Consider the following 16149-nt stretch of genomic DNA (forward strand, 5'->3'; position numbering starts at 1 on the left):
CGCTTGTTTTTTCTGTGGTAAAAGTGGTGAAACCGGGTGAAATTAAGTTTTTTCCATAGGAAATTTTCCATTGCGCCACGTTTGTCACGAGAAAGGCGCTCTCTCGAGAGAGGCGTTAGGCGCCGTGCGGTTTGTGTCACCGATAAACTTTATATCAGCTGATCAGTCCTTGGTGGAAGAGCTTTTGGGTTAGAACTGCCGATAACCGGCGGATGGCGCCACCCAAAATGGACGTTGGAGATTCCGGCAGTGAGAGTGCTAGTAGTAGGGGAAGCAGTGGGGGCAGAGGACGACTCAGAGGTAAGCGCAATAAAGCGCCGCTGAGGGACGCCTCTAGGTGCAAATTGATGGCACTGGATGCAACCGCCGCTGACGCTGCGACAGCCCCTATCACTGCCGCTGCCTCTGTCGCTGCCGTTGCCCCTGCCGCTCCCGCAGCCCCTGCCGCTGCTGCATCCTCTGCTGCTCACGAGAAGACCTTCGTTGCACCAGCCAGTCTTCTAAAATCCTTCTCTGATTGGGAGTGACGAGGTAATGGTGCCATCGCTGCGGAGTTGGGGGACATCCGATCGGAGATCGGTAGGATGTTCATGGTGTCTTATGCCAATCCGGCCACAAACCTGAAGGTGCAGTCTGTAGCCAACCGCTACGAGGAGGTTGTTGCAGCCCTCCTTATACGCATTGGAGTGCTTGAGGACCGCCTTAAGAGGCAAATACCGGTCGCCTCGGCCGTCTCATACGCAGCCTTCGCTGCTAGAGGCGCGCACCTTAATGCCTCACCTGCTGCCCCTGTCGCCCCCTATCCCCCGTAGCCGCACCGCGGAAAATCCGGGAGACCTGGTCGGCAGTCGTTGCATGCGACGATCCGGCCTTATCTGGGAGGAAAATTGCGGATACGGTCCGCAAAGAGGTAGCGCCCGTTTTGGGCGTTAGAGTGCAAGAGGTGCGAGAGTTGAAGCGGGGCGGCGCGATCATTCGCACGCCATCGTAGGCGGAGATGTCGAAAATCGTTGCCTCCGCAAAATTCGCTGAGGTGGGCCTTAAGGTGGCCAAAAACACTGCCGCGAAACCCAGGGTGACGGTACAGGATGTGGACACTACTGTGACGCCGGATTAGTTCATGATGGAGTTAAAAGAGAAAATCTTCGAGGAGATGTCGCTGAAGGAGTTCCAGAAGGCGGTAGTCCTGGCGACCAAGCCCTGGTCAGCAGCTAACAGCGCCACAATAAACGTGACGCTGGAAAAAGATGATCAGGCGTTGGCCGTTCTCAAGTGGTTCTCTTACCGCTGCCGCTCTCAAGTGCGCACCTATGCGTGCCACCGATGTCTTGGCTTTGACCACAAAGTCAGCGAGTGTCGGTACGGTCGAGAAAACGAGGTCTGCCGTCAGTGCGGACAGAACGACCACGTCGCGGCGAAATGCAGAAATGCGGTGGACTGCTGTAACTGCCGCCTACCCTCGGGGCACTATATGCTCTCGGGTGGATGCCCGATATATAGCGCGGTGCTAGCCAGGGTGCAAGCTAGACATTAACATGTTTAGCTTCATCCAAACGAATTGTGATCGAGGCCGTTGCGCTGTCATCGAGCTTGCAAAACGGATGAGAGATGCTGGTCACCTGTTCGCACTCATTCAGGAGCCCTATGTGGACGCAGGCAAGCGTCTCACTGGACTCCCTGGAGGCATGAGGATCTTCGCCGACAAGAGAATGAAAGCTGCCATCATCGTGGACGACCCATCTGCCATCTGCATGCCCATCGAGACATTGACGACGGATTATGGAGTGTGCGTGAGTGTCACAAGAATACGGCACCATTTTTCTGTCCTCCGTATAGTGCCAGTAATCAGCTGCCTTGCAGCCCTACGCTGACTACCTGGATACGGTTCTGCTGCTAGCCAGCAGGACACCGACAATCCTCGGACCGTCTGAATCGCGAACCGGGACAGCTCATGGACGAGTGGATCATTGCAAGCGGTGCCTGTGTGCTTAATACGGCCAGCCAGGTGTTCACGTTCGATAATCACCGCTTTAGAAGTGATATCGACGTGACCTTCACCAACGAAGCAGCGCGTGTGTGGGCAACATACGAATGGAGAATTGACTTCTGGGAGCTGAGTGACCACAACATCATCACTGTTGAGGTTACTCCAGATCCAAGCAGTACCGTTAAGAGCCTAGCTCCGGTACCGCAATGGAGGCTCTCCAATGCAAGTTGGCGAAGTTTCAGAGTAGAGCTAAGGGATGCAGCTGAATGTCTCGAGGAATTGGAGGAATCGCCGTTGGATGATCATGTGTCAACCCTTCGCTCCATCGTACACGAAGTGTGCGACAGGGTAATAGGGCGCAGGATACCTGCAGCAAGGGGAAACGTAATATGGTGGAATCCTAAACTGAGTACCAAGCGCCAAGAGGTCAGGAGACTGAGGCGCAGGCTGCAGGCAGCTCGTCGGAGTGGCACCGACGATGTTGAGCGCCTTGCCGCTGGATTAGGGCTTGCCTCAGGCCAGTATAAGAAGCTTATCCTGACGACAAAGGAACAAAACTGGCGGGACTTCGTGGGACGGCACAAGTATGATCCATGGGGGCACGCCTACCGAATATGCCGAGGCCAGAAAATAAAACCGATCTTGGATGTCTTGGGTCGAACGGCGCGCTATTTACGACATGGCACGACTGCGCAAATACACTCCTTCGCAACTTCTTCCCTGTTGCGGAGTCGACAGTGTGTGAGGATATATCTCATGCTGCTCTACCGACCCTCGAAGCCTTCGAGGTGGCAACCAGCGTCGCGAAGTTGAAAAGCCGGCGATAGCCGGAAACGGACGGCAGGACGGGTAGGATCGTCAAGGAGGTATTTTGCAGTATTTCATCATTATTTTGTTTAATAGAATAATGTGATATAAAGAGTTCCTAGTCTACACAAATTAACAGAACAAAGCTAAGAAAGGAATAAATAAAAACATATGGATAATTTTTTGTAATATACTAAGATTATGGTATGGATCCAGTCCCCGACTCGAAGAATTCCAATATTGATGACCTTTGATACTTTTTAGAAAAAGACTGAATTTGAGCCAGACGTTCTCCGTCTTCACTTTCAGTCTGGATGAGCATAGGAATCTGTTGAGGAAGGTTACTGACAGCCCATAAATATAGGTTTAGTGTTTTCTCCGTACAATCTGCGATAAACCGCATAAAGGGCCGAATATCGCCTTTGTTGGCAAGTTTAAGAAAATGGTAATATTTGCTACGCTGCTGCTTTGGTATGATAACAGGTGGGTAGTCTGCTCGCATTAATATAGTATTCATTAGCAAACGTGAAGAACGTCCGTTCCCATCGATGAAAGGATGAATGTGGACCAGCTTGTAGTGTGCGAGGGCTGCATAGTTAACGGGATGAAGTGAACTTCTGTGTTCCGAGTAGTTCCGAGAGTTCGCAGAAAGCGTTGCATTAACAGTAAAAGATCCCCCGGACCAGGAGGTACGTGACCCCCCACATATACTTGATTACGACGAAACTCGCCACCTTCAATTGGGTCGACATGTCCTAAAACTCGATGGTGCAGCTCAAGAATGTCCTTTATAGTGATTTCTAGTTTTTGCACCAGAATAGCGTTAATGTACTTCATAGCCAAATCCATTCCTAAGATCTCGTTTTGTTCGTCGATGGATTTGCCATCTATAGCCATGCGAGTTTCTAAGATAGAACCATTCTTTCGATTATAATTATTATAATAATTATTATGATATACTCGTATTATTTTTATTATAATTATTATATAAAACGGAATTTGCGTTGCCTGTCATTTCAGTACTACATTGTACATACTTAGTGATGGCTTCTTTGGTATTGAATTTCTCAGTATGTGGCTGGTAGACCTTCTTCGTCAATGTACGAAGCTTCAAGGAGCTTTCGTATATTTTCTATTTCTGTTGTAAATTTCTCGGCTGTTTTGCCTTTCTGGCTTGTTTTCGCCATTTCAGCTTTGACTACGTCGGATGTTTTACCGACTATATTATCTTGCAATTTATGATAGAGTTTATTGTCAGTTCATTCTGCACCTAGTATAATGTAGATCCTATAATTATAATGACTGCTACATCCAAATCTTCGAATGTGCCTTTAGTCAGGTTAACCAACTTCAAAGCTGCTAAAAATCTTTGAAGGTGTGGCGTTTGAAATATCTTTTTTTTACCCTTTATGCTGCTGGATCTGCCATAATGTTTTCGATTATGTCTGGCGCACTTATTTCTGAGTTTATATCTTCTTTATCTTCTTTTACAAATATAAATACAGAAGTTGTTAGATTACGTAGATCTTTTTCTTTAATTTCAATTCCTTCGCTCGAAGCGGAATCTTCATTTTCCTTGAAGATGCCTAATTGAAAGAATCGACCAGGATCTTTGCATGTTTCTTAATAGTATCTTTATGTATTGGCCTATTTTGGCTTATACATTTGTAAGACTTAACAAAGGTGTCTTTTATTTCACGGATATGGAGAGTTAACTGCTCCTATTCCATATTAGAATTTTATTCTTTTTTTTGTATCAATTGTGCGAAATTTGTAGTACGAAACTTTTTTTATGTGTCCTTACTCTGGGTGTATGACTATTTTCGAGAATACTTCACTGTTTCTAAGTATGGCTAATACTCTATTCTCAAAATTGGTTGATTGGCTATTGTAATTCTAATGCAATTTGTGGTATTTATTTTAATTTTTGTATATCTTAGCAGAGGGTATAATGACTTTAGTCTGAAGTTTACAACGCAGTAAAGGTGACGTATCCGACAGAATAAGTGTGAAATAATTTTTTTTTAATATCACTGAAGTCAGCAAGAATCCTTAAAAATTTCACATGTTGTTACTAAAGTTTGTTATTTTTTATAACTGCAAGGGTATACAATATTCGGCTTGCCGTATCAAACTTCCTTTTTTGTTATACCCTTGAAGAGCGTATAATGATTTCAGTCAGAAGTTTGCAACGCAGTGAAGGAGACGTTTCCGACCCCATAAAGTATATACGAGCATATTCTTGATCAGCGTCACAACACGAGTCGATCTAGCCATGTCTGTCTGTCCGTCCGTCTGTCCATCTGTCCATCTGTCCGTCCGTCTATCCGTCTGTCCCGTCGGTGTAAGATTGCTAGAGCGAACAGACGTGTTTTTCCGTACGCTCCGCGAGTGTAACCAATATTGACTGCTAAAAACCAGCTACGAAGCTAAAAACAGCACAAAAATTCGTGTTTTGTGCCTGCGAACCCAGTGCGCTTGTTTTTTCTGTGGTAAAAGTGGTGAAACCGGGTGAAATTAAGTTTTTTCCATAGGAAATTTTCCATTGCGCCACGTTTGTCACGAGAAAGGCGCTCTCTCGAGAGAGGCGTTAGGCGCCGTGCGGTTTGTGTCACCGATAAACTTTATATCAGCTGATCAGCTGATAGAGCTTGCCAACCATCTGATAATAAAGAGGTAAGTCCTTGGTGGAAGAGCTTTTGGGTTAGAACTGCCGATAACCGGCGGATGGCGCCACCCAAAATGGACGTTGGAGATTCCGGCAGTGAGAGTGCTAGTAGTAGGGGAAGCAGTGGGGGCAGAGGACGACTCAGAGGTAAGCGCAATAAAGCGCCGCTGAGGGACGCCTCTAGGTGCAAATTGATGGCACTGGATGCAACCGCCGCTGACGCTGCGACAGCCCCTATCACTGCCGCTGCCTCTGTCGCTGCCGTTGCCCCTGCCGCTCCCGCAGCCCCTGCCGCTGCTGCATCCTCTGCTGCCCACGAGAAGACCTTCGTTGCACCAGCCAGTCTTCTAAAATCCTTCTCTGATTGGGAGTGACGAGGTAATGGTGCCATCGCTGCGGAGTTGGGGGACATCCGATCGGAGATCGGTAGGATGTTCATGGTGTCTTATGCCAATCCGGCCACAAACCTGAAGGTGCAGTCTGTAGCCAACCGCTACGAGGAGGTTGTTGCAGCCCTCCTTATACGCATTGGAGTGCTTGAGGACCGCCTTAAGAGGCAAATACCGGTCGCCTCGGCCGTCTCATACGCAGCCTTCGCTGCTAGAGGCGCGCACCTTAATGCCTCACCTGCTGCCCCTGTCGCCCCCTATCCCCCGTAGCCGCACCGCGGAAAATCCGGGAGACCTGGTCGGCAGTCGTTGCATGCGACGATCCGGCCTTATCTGGGAGGAAAATTTGCGGATACGGTCCGCAAAGAGGTAGCGCCCGTTTTGGGCGTTAGAGTGCAAGAGGTGCGAGAGTTGAAGCGGGGCGGCGCGATCATTCGCACGCCATCGTAGGCGGAGATGTCGAAAATCGTTGCCTCCGCAAAATTCGCTGAGGTGGGCCTTAAGGTGGCCAAAAACACTGCCGCGAAACCCAGGGTGACGGTACAGGATGTGGACACTACTGTGACGCCGGATTAGTTCATGATGGAGTTAAAAGAGAAAATCTTCGAGGAGATGTCGCTGAAGGAGTTCCAGAAGGCGGTAGTCCTGGCGACCAAGCCCTGGTCAGCAGCTAACAGCGCCACAATAAACGTGACGCTGGAAGAAGATGATCAGGCGTTGGCCGTTCTCAAGTGGTTCTCTTACCGCTGCCGCTCTCAAGTGCGCACCTATGCGTGCCACCGATGTCTTGGCTTTGACCACAAAGTCAGCGAGTGTCGGTACGGTCGAGAAAACGAGGTCTGCCGTCAGTGCGGACAGAACGACCACGTCGCGGCGAAATGCAGAAATGCGGTGGACTGCTGTAACTGCCGCCTACCCTCGGGGCACTATATGCTCTCGGGTGGATGCCCGATATATAGCGCGGTGCTAGCCAGGGTGCAAGCTAGACATTAACATGTTTAGCTTCATCCAAACGAATTGTGATCGAGGCCGTTGCGCTGTCATCGAGCTTGCAAAACGGATGAGAGATGCTGGTCACCTGTTCGCACTCATTCAGGAGCCCTATGTGGACGCAGGCAAGCGTCTCACTGGACTCCCTGGAGGCATGAGGATCTTCGCCGACAAGAGAATGAAAGCTGCCATCATCGTGGACGACCCATCTGCCATCTGCATGCCCATCGAGACATTGACGACGGCACCATTTTTCTGTCCTCCGTATAGTGCCAGTAATCAGCTGCCTTGCAGCCCTACGCTGACTACCTGGATACGGTTCTGCTGCTAGCCAGCAGGACACCGACAATCCTCGGACCGTCTGAATCGCGAACCGGGACAGCTCATGGACGAGTGGATCATTGCAAGCGGTGCCTGTGTGCTTAATACGGCCAGCCACGTTCGATAATCACCGCTTTAGAAGTGATATCGACGTGACCTTCACCAACGAAGCAGCGCGTGTGTGGGCAACATACGAATGGAGAATTGACTTCTGGGAGCTGAGTGACCACAACATCATCACTGTTGAGGTTACTCCAGATCCAAGCAGTACCGTTAAGAGCCTAGCTCCGGTACCGCAATGGAGGCTCTCCAATGCAAGTTGGCGAAGTTTCAGAGTAGAGCTAAGGGATGCAGCTGAATGTCTCGAGGAATTGGAGGAATCGCCGTTGGATGATCATGTGTCAACCCTTCGCTCCATCGTACACGAAGTGTGCGACAGGGTAATAGGGCGCAGGATACCTGCAGCAAGGGGAAACGTAATATGGTGGAATCCTGAACTGAGTACCAAGCGCCAAGAGGTCAGGAGACTGAGGCACAGGCTGCAGGCAGCTCGTCGGAGTGGCACCGACGATGTTGAGCGCCTTGCCGCTGGATTAGGGCTTGCCTCAGGCCAGTATAAGAAGCTTATCCTGACGACAAAGGAACAAAACTGGCGGGACTTCGTGGGACGGCACAAGTATGATCCATGGGGGCACGCCTACCGAATATGCCGAGGCCGGAAAATAAAACCGATCTTGGATGTCTTGGGTCGAACGGCGCGCTATTTACGACATGGCACGACTGCGCAAATACACTCCTTCGCAACTTCTTCCCTGTTGCGGAGTCGACAGTGTGTGAGGATATATCTCATGCTGCTCTACCGACCCTCGAAGCCTTCGAGGTGGCAACCAGCGTCGCGAAGTTGAAAAGCCGGCGATAGCCGGAAACGGACGGCAGGACGGGTAGGATCGTCAAGGAGGTATTTTGCAGTATTTCATCATTATTTTGTTTAATAGAATAATGTGATATAAAGAGTTCCTAGTCTACACAAATTAACAGAACAAAGGAATAAATAAAAACATATGGATAATTTTTTGTAATATACTAAGATTATGGTATGGATCCAGTCCCCGACTCGAAGAATTCCAATATTGATGACCTTTGATACTTTTTAGAAAAAGACTGAATTTGAGCCAGACGTTCTCCGTCTTCACTTTCAGTCTGGATGAGCATAGGAATCTGTTGAGGAAGGTTACTGACAGCCCATAAATATAGGTTTAGTGTTTTCTCCGTACAATCTGCGATAAACCGCATAAAGGGCCGAATATCGCCTTTGTTGGCAAGTTTAAGAAAATGGTAATATTTGCTACGCTGCTGCTTTGGTATGATAACAGGTGGGTAGTCTGCTCGCATTAATATAGTATTCATTAGCAAACGTGAAGAACGTCCGTTCCCATCGATGAAAGGATGAATGTGGACCAGCTTGTAGTGTGCGAGGGCTGCATAGTTAATGGGATGAAGTGAACTTCTGTGTTCCGAGTAGTTCCGAGAGTTCGCAGAAAGCGTTGCATTAACAGTAAAAGATCCCCCGGACCAGGAGGTACGTGACCCCCCACATATACTTGATTACGACGAAACTCGCCACCTTCAATTGGGTCGACATGTCCTAAAACTCGATGGTGCAGCTCAAGAATGTCCTTTATAGTGATTTCTAGTTTTTGCACCAGAATAGCGTTAATGTACTTCATAGCCAAATCCATTCCTAAGATCTCGTTTTGTTCGTCGATGGATTTGCCATCTATAGCCATGCGAGTTTCTAAGATAGAACCATTCTTTCGATTATAATTATTATAATAATTATTATGATATACTCGTATTATTTTTATTATAATTATTATATAAAACGGAATTTGCGTTGCCTGTCAGTTCAGTACTACATTGTACATACTTAGTGATGGCTTCTTTGGTGCTGAATTTCTCAGTATGTGGCTAGTAGGCCTTCTTCGTCAATGTACGAAGCTTCAAGGAGCTTTCGTATATTTTCTATTTCTGTTGTAAATTTCTCGGCTGTTTTGCCTTTCTGGCTTCTTTTCGCCATTTCAGCTTTGACTACGTCGGATGTTTCACCGACTATATTATCTTGCAATTTATGATAGAGTTTATTGTCAGTTCATTCTGCACCTAGTATAATGTAGATCCTATAATTATAATGACTGCTACATCCAAATCTTCGAATGTGCCTTTAGTCAGGTTAACCAACTTCAAAGCTGCTAAAAATCTTTGAAGGTGTGGCGTTTGAAATATCTTTTTTTTACCCTTTATGCCGCTGGATCTGCCATAATGTTTTCGATTATGCCTGGCGCACTTATTTCTGAGTTTATATCTTCTTTATCTTCTTTTACAAATATAAATACAGAAATTGTTAGATTACGTAGATCTTTTTCTTTAATTTCAATTCCTTCGCTCGAAGCGGAATCTTCATTTTCCTTGAAGATGCCTAATTGAAAGAATCGACCAGGATCTTTGCATGTTTCTTAATAGTATCTTTATGTATTGGCCTATTTTGGCTTATACATTTGTAAGACTTAACAAAGGTGTCTTTTATTTCACGGATATGGAGAGTTAACTGCTCCTATTCCATATTAGAATTTTATTCTTTTTTTTGTATCAATTGTGCGAAATTTGTAGTACGAAACTTTTTTTATGTGTCCTTACTCTGGGTGTATGACTATTTTCGAGAATACTTCACTGTTTCTAAGTATGGCTAATACTCTATTCTCAAAATTGGTTGATTGGCTATTGTAATTCTAATGCAATTTGTGGTATTTATTTTAATTTTTGTATATCTTAGCAGAGGGTATAATGACTTTAGTCTGAAGTTTACAACGCAGTAAAGGTGACGTATCCGACAGAATAAGTGTGAAATAATTTTTTTTTAATATCACTGAAGTCAGCAAGAATCCTTAAAAATTTCACATGTTGTTACTAAAGTTTGTTATTTTTTATAACTGCAAGGGTATACAATATTCGGCTTGCCGTATCAAACTTCCTTTTTTGTTATACCCTTGAAGAGCGTATAATGATTTCAGTCAGAAGTTTGCAACGCAGTGAAGGAGACGTTTCCGACCCCATAAAGTATATACGAGCATATTCTTGATCAGCGTCACAACACGAGTCGATCTAGCCATGTCTGTCTGTCCGTCCGTCTGTCCATCTGTCCATCTGTCCGTCCGTCTATCCGTCTGTCCCGTCGGTGTAAGATTGCTAGAGCGAACAGACGTGTTTTTCCGTACGCTCCGCGAGTGTAACCAATATTGACTGCTAAAAACCAGCTACGAAGCTAAAAACAGCACAAAAATTCGTGTTTTGTGCCTGCGAACCCAGTGCGCTTGTTTTTTCTGTGGTAAAAGTGGTGAAACCGGGTGAAATTAAGTTTTTTCCATAGGAAATTTTCCATTGCGCCACGTTTGTCACGAGAAAGGCGCTCTCTCGAGAGAGGCGTTAGGCGCTGTGCGGTTTGTGTCACCGATAAACTTTATATCAGCTGATCAGCTGATAGAGCTTGCCAACCATCTGATAATAAAGAGGTAAGTCCTTGGTGGAAGAGCTTTTGGGTTAGAACTGCCGATAACCGGCGGATGGCGCCACCCAAAATGGACGTTGGAGATTCCGGCAGTGAGAGTGCTAGTAGTAGGGGAAGCAGTGGGGGCAGAGGACGACTCAGAGGTAAGCGCAATAAAGCGCCGCTGAGGGACGCCTCTAGGTGCAAATTGATGGCACTGGATGCAACCGCCGCTGACGCTGCGACAGCCCCTATCACTGCCGCTGCCTCTGTCGCTGCCGTTGCCCCTGCCGCTCCCGCAGCCCCTGCCGCTGCTGCATCCTCTGCTGCCCACGAGAAGACCTTCGTTGCACCAGCCAGTCTTCTAAAATCCTTCTCTGATTGGGAGTGACGAGGTAATGGTGCCATCGCTGCGGAGTTGGGGGACATCCGATCGGAGATCGGTAGGATGTTCATGGTGTCTTATGCCAATCCGGCCACAAACCTGAAGGTGCAGTCTGTAGCCAACCGCTACGAGGAGGTTGTTGCAGCCCTCCTTATACGCATTGGAGTGCTTGAGGACCGCCTTAAGAGGCAAATACCGGTCGCCTCGGCCGTCTCATACGCAGCCTTCGCTGCTAGAGGCGCGCACCTTAATGCCTCACCTGCTGCCCCTGTCGCCCCCTATCCCCCGTAGCCGCACCGCGGAAAATCCGGGAGACCTGGTCGGCAGTCGTTGCATGCGACGATCCGGCCTTATCTGGGAGGAAAATTTGCGGATACGGTCCGCAAAGAGGTAGCGCCCGTTTTGGGCGTTAGAGTGCAAGAGGTGCGAGAGTTGAAGCGGGGCGGCGCGATCATTCGCACGCCATCGTAGGCGGAGATGTCGAAAATCGTTGCCTCCGCAAAATTCGCTGAGGTGGGCCTTAAGGTGGCCAAAAACACTGCCGCGAAACCCAGGGTGACGGTACAGGATGTGGACACTACTGTGACGCCGGATTAGTTCATGATGGAGTTAAAAGAGAAAATCTTCGAGGAGATGTCGCTGAAGGAGTTCCAGAAGGCGGTAGTCCTGGCGACCAAGCCCTGGTCAGCAGCTAACAGCGCCACAATAAACGTGACGCTGGAAGAAGATGATCAGGCGTTGGCCGTTCTCAAGTGGTTCTCTTACCGCTGCCGCTCTCAAGTGCGCACCTATGCGTGCCACCGATGTCTTGGCTTTGACCACAAAGTCAGCGAGTGTCGGTACGGTCGAGAAAACGAGGTCTGCCGTCAGTGCGGACAGAACGACCACGTCGCGGCGAAATGCAGAAATGCGGTGGACTGCTGTAACTGCCGCCTACCCTCGGGGCACTATATGCTCTCGGGTGGATGCCCGATATATAGCGCGGTGCTAGCCAGGGTGCAAGCTAGACATTAACATGTTTAGCTTCATCCAAACGAATTGTGATCGAGGCCGTTGCGCTGTCATCGAGCTTGCAAAACGGATGAGAGATGCTGGTCACCTGTTCGCACTCATTCAGGAGCCCTATGTGGACGCAGGCAAGCGTCTCACTGGACTCCCTGGAGGCATGAGGATCTTCGCCGACAAGAGAATGAAAGCTGCCATCATCGTGGACGACCCATCTGCCATCTGCATGCCCATCGAGACATTGACGACGGCACCATTTTTCTGTCCTCCGTATAGTGCCAGTAATCAGCTGCCTTGCAGCCCTACGCTGACTACCTGGATACGGTTCTGCTGCTAGCCAGCAGGACACCGACAATCCTCGGACCGTCTGAATCGCGAACCGGGACAGCTCATGGACGAGTGGATCATTGCAAGCGGTGCCTGTGTGCTTAATACGGCCAGCCACGTTCGATAATCACCGCTTTAGAAGTGATATCGACGTGACCTTCACCAACGAAGCAGCGCGTGTGTGGGCAACATACGAATGGAGAATTGACTTCTGGGAGCTGAGTGACCACAACATCATCACTGTTGAGGTTACTCCAGATCCAAGCAGTACCGTTAAGAGCCTAGCTCCGGTACCGCAATGGAGGCTCTCCAATGCAAGTTGGCGAAGTTTCAGAGTAGAGCTAAGGGATGCAGCTGAATGTCTCGAGGAATTGGAGGAATCGCCGTTGGATGATCATGTGTCAACCCTTCGCTCCATCGTACACGAAGTGTGCGACAGGGTAATAGGGCGCAGGATACCTGCAGCAAGGGGAAACGTAATATGGTGGAATCCTGAACTGAGTACCAAGCGCCAAGAGGTCAGGAGACTGAGGCGCAGGCTGCAGGCAGCTCGTCGGAGTGGCACCGACGATGTTGAGCGCCTTGCCGCTGGATTAGGGCTTGCCTCAGGCCAGTATAAGAAGCTTATCCTGACGACAAAGGAACAAAACTGGCGGGACTTCGTGGGACGGCACAAGTATGATCCATGGGGGCACGCCTACCGAATATGCCGAGGCCGGAAAATAAAACCGATCTTGGATGTCTTGGGTCGAACGGCGCGCTATTTACGACATGGCACGACTGCGCAAATACACTCCTTCGCAACTTCTTCCCTGTTGCGGAGTCGACAGTGTGTGAGGATATATCTCATGCTGCTCTACCGACCCTCGAAGCCTTCGAGGTGGCAACCAGCGTCGCGAAGTTGAAAAGCCGGCGATAGCCGGAAACGGACGGCAGGACGGGTAGGATCGTCAAGGAGGTATTTTGCAGTATTTCATCATTATTTTGTTTAATAGAATAATGTGATATAAAGAGTTCCTAGTCTACACAAATTAACAGAACAAAGGAATAAATAAAAACATATGGATAATTTTTTGTAATATACTAAGATTATGGTATGGATCCAGTCCCCGACTCGAAGAATTCCAATATTGATGACCTTTGATACTTTTTAGAAAAAGACTGAATTTGAGCCAGACGTTCTCCGTCTTCACTTTCAGTCTGGATGAGCATAGGAATCTGTTGAGGAAGGTTACTGACAGCCCATAAATATAGGTTTAGTGTTTTCTCCGTACAATCTGCGATAAACCGCATTAAGGGCCGAATATCGCCTTTGTTGGCAAGTTTAAGAAAATGGTAATATTTGCTACGCTGCTGCTTTGGTATGATAACAGGTGGGTAGTCTGCTCGCATTAATATAGTATTCATTAGCAAACGTGAAGAACGTCCGTTCCCATCGATGAAAGGATGAATGTGGACCAGCTTGTAGTGTGCGAGGGCTGCATAGTTAACGGGATGAAGTGAACTTCTGTGTTCCGAGTAGTTCCGAGAGTTCGCAGAAAGCGTTGCATTAACAGTAAAAGATCCCCCGGACCAGGAGGTACGTGACCCCCCACATATACTTGATTACGACGAAACTCGCCACCTTCAATTGGGTCGACATGTCCTAAAACTCGATGGTGCAGCTGAAGAATGTCCTTTATAGTGATTTCTTATTTTTGCACCAGAATAGCGTTAATGTACTTCATAGCCAAATCCATTCCTAAGATCTCGTTTTGTTCGTCGATGGATTTGCCATCTATAGCCATGCGAGTTTCTAAGATAGAACCATTCTTTCGATTATAATTATTATAATAATTATTATGATATACTCGTATTATTTTTATTATAATTATTATATAAAACGGAATTTGCGTTGCCTGTCAGTTCAGTACTACATTGTACATACTTAGTGATGGCTTCTTTGGTGCTGAATTTCTCAGTATGTGGCTAGTAGGCCTTCTTCGTCAATGTACGAAGCTTCAAGGAGCTTTCGTATATTTTCTATTTCTGTTGTAAATTTCTCGGCTGTTTTGCCTTTCTGGCTTCTTTTCGCCATTTCAGCTTTGACTACGTCGGATGTTTCACCGACTATATTATCTTGCAATTTATGATAGAGTTTATTGTCAGTTCATTCTGCACCTAGTATAATGTAGATCCTATAATTATAATGACTGCTACATCCAAATCTTCGAATGTGCCTTTAGTCAGGTTAACCAACTTCAAAGCTGCTAAAAATCTTTGAAGGTGTGGCGTTTGAAATATCTTTTTTTTACCCTTTATGCTGCTGGATCTGCCATAATGTTTTCGATTATGTCTGGCGCACTTATTTCTGAGTTTATATCTTCTTTATCTTCTTTTACAAATATAAATACAGAAATTGTTAGATTACGTAGATCTTTTTCTTTAATTTCAATTCCTTCGCTCGAAGCGGAATCTTCATTTTCCTTGAAGATGCCTAATTGAAAGAATCGACCAGGATCTTTGCATGTTTCTTAATAGTATCTTTATGTATTGGCCTATTTTGGCTTATACATTTGTAAGACTTAACAAAGGTGTCTTTTATTTCACGGATATGGAGAGTTAACTGCTCCTATTCCATATTAGAATTTTATTCTTTTTTTTGTATCAATTGTGCGAAATTTGTAGTACGAAACTTTTTTTATGTGTCCTTACTCTGGGTGTATGACTATTTTCGAGAATACTTCACTGTTTCTAAGTATGGCTAATACTCTATTCTCAAAATTGGTTGATTGGCTATTGTAATTCTAATGCAATTTGTGGTATTTATTTTAATTTTTGTATATCTTAGCAGAGGGTATAATGACTTTAGTCTGAAGTTTACAACGCAGTAAAGGTGACGTATCCGACAGAATAAGTGTGAAATAATTTTTTTTTAATATCACTGAAGTCAGCAAGAATCCTTAAAAATTTCACATGTTGTTACTAAAGTTCGTTATTTTTTATAACTGCAAGGGTATACAATATTCGGCTTGCCGTATCAAACTTCCTTTTTTGTTATACCCTTGAAGAGCGTATAATGATTTCAGTCAGAAGTTTGCAACGCAGTGAAGGAGACGTTTTCGACCCCATAAAGTATATACGAGCATATTCTTGATCAGCGTCACAACACGAGTCGATCTAGCCATGTCTGTCTGTCCGTCCGTCTGTCCATCTGTCCATCTGTCCATCTGTCCGTCCGTCTATCCGTCTGTCCCGTCGGTGTAAGATTGCTAGAGCGAACAGACGTGTTTTTCCGTACGCTCCGCGAGTGTAACCAATATTGACTGCTAAAAACCAGCTACGAAGCTAAAAACAGCACAAAAATTCGTGTTTTGTGCCTGCGAACCCAGTGCGCTTGTTTTTTCTGTGGTAAAAGTGGTGAAACCGGGTGAAATTAAGTTTTTTCCATAGGAAATTTTCCATTGCGCCACGTTTGTCACGAGAAAGGCGCTCTCTCGAGAGAGGCGTTAGGCGCTGTGCGGTTTGTGTCACCGATAAACTTTATATCAGCTGATCAGCTGATAGAGCTTGCCAACCATCTGATAATAAAGAGGTAAGTCCTTGGTGGAAGAGCTTTTGGGTTAGAACTGCCGATAACCGGCGGATGGCGCCACCCAAAATGGACGTTGGAGATTCCGGCAGTGAGAGTGCTAGTAGTAGGGGAAGCAGTGGGGGCAGAGGACGACTCAGAGGTAAGCGCAATAAAGC

The sequence above is a fragment of the Drosophila biarmipes genome, chromosome 2L (assembly GCF_025231255.1).
Source record: "Drosophila biarmipes strain raj3 chromosome 2L, RU_DBia_V1.1, whole genome shotgun sequence".
Classification (NCBI taxonomy): Eukaryota; Metazoa; Arthropoda; class Insecta; order Diptera; family Drosophilidae; genus Drosophila; species Drosophila biarmipes.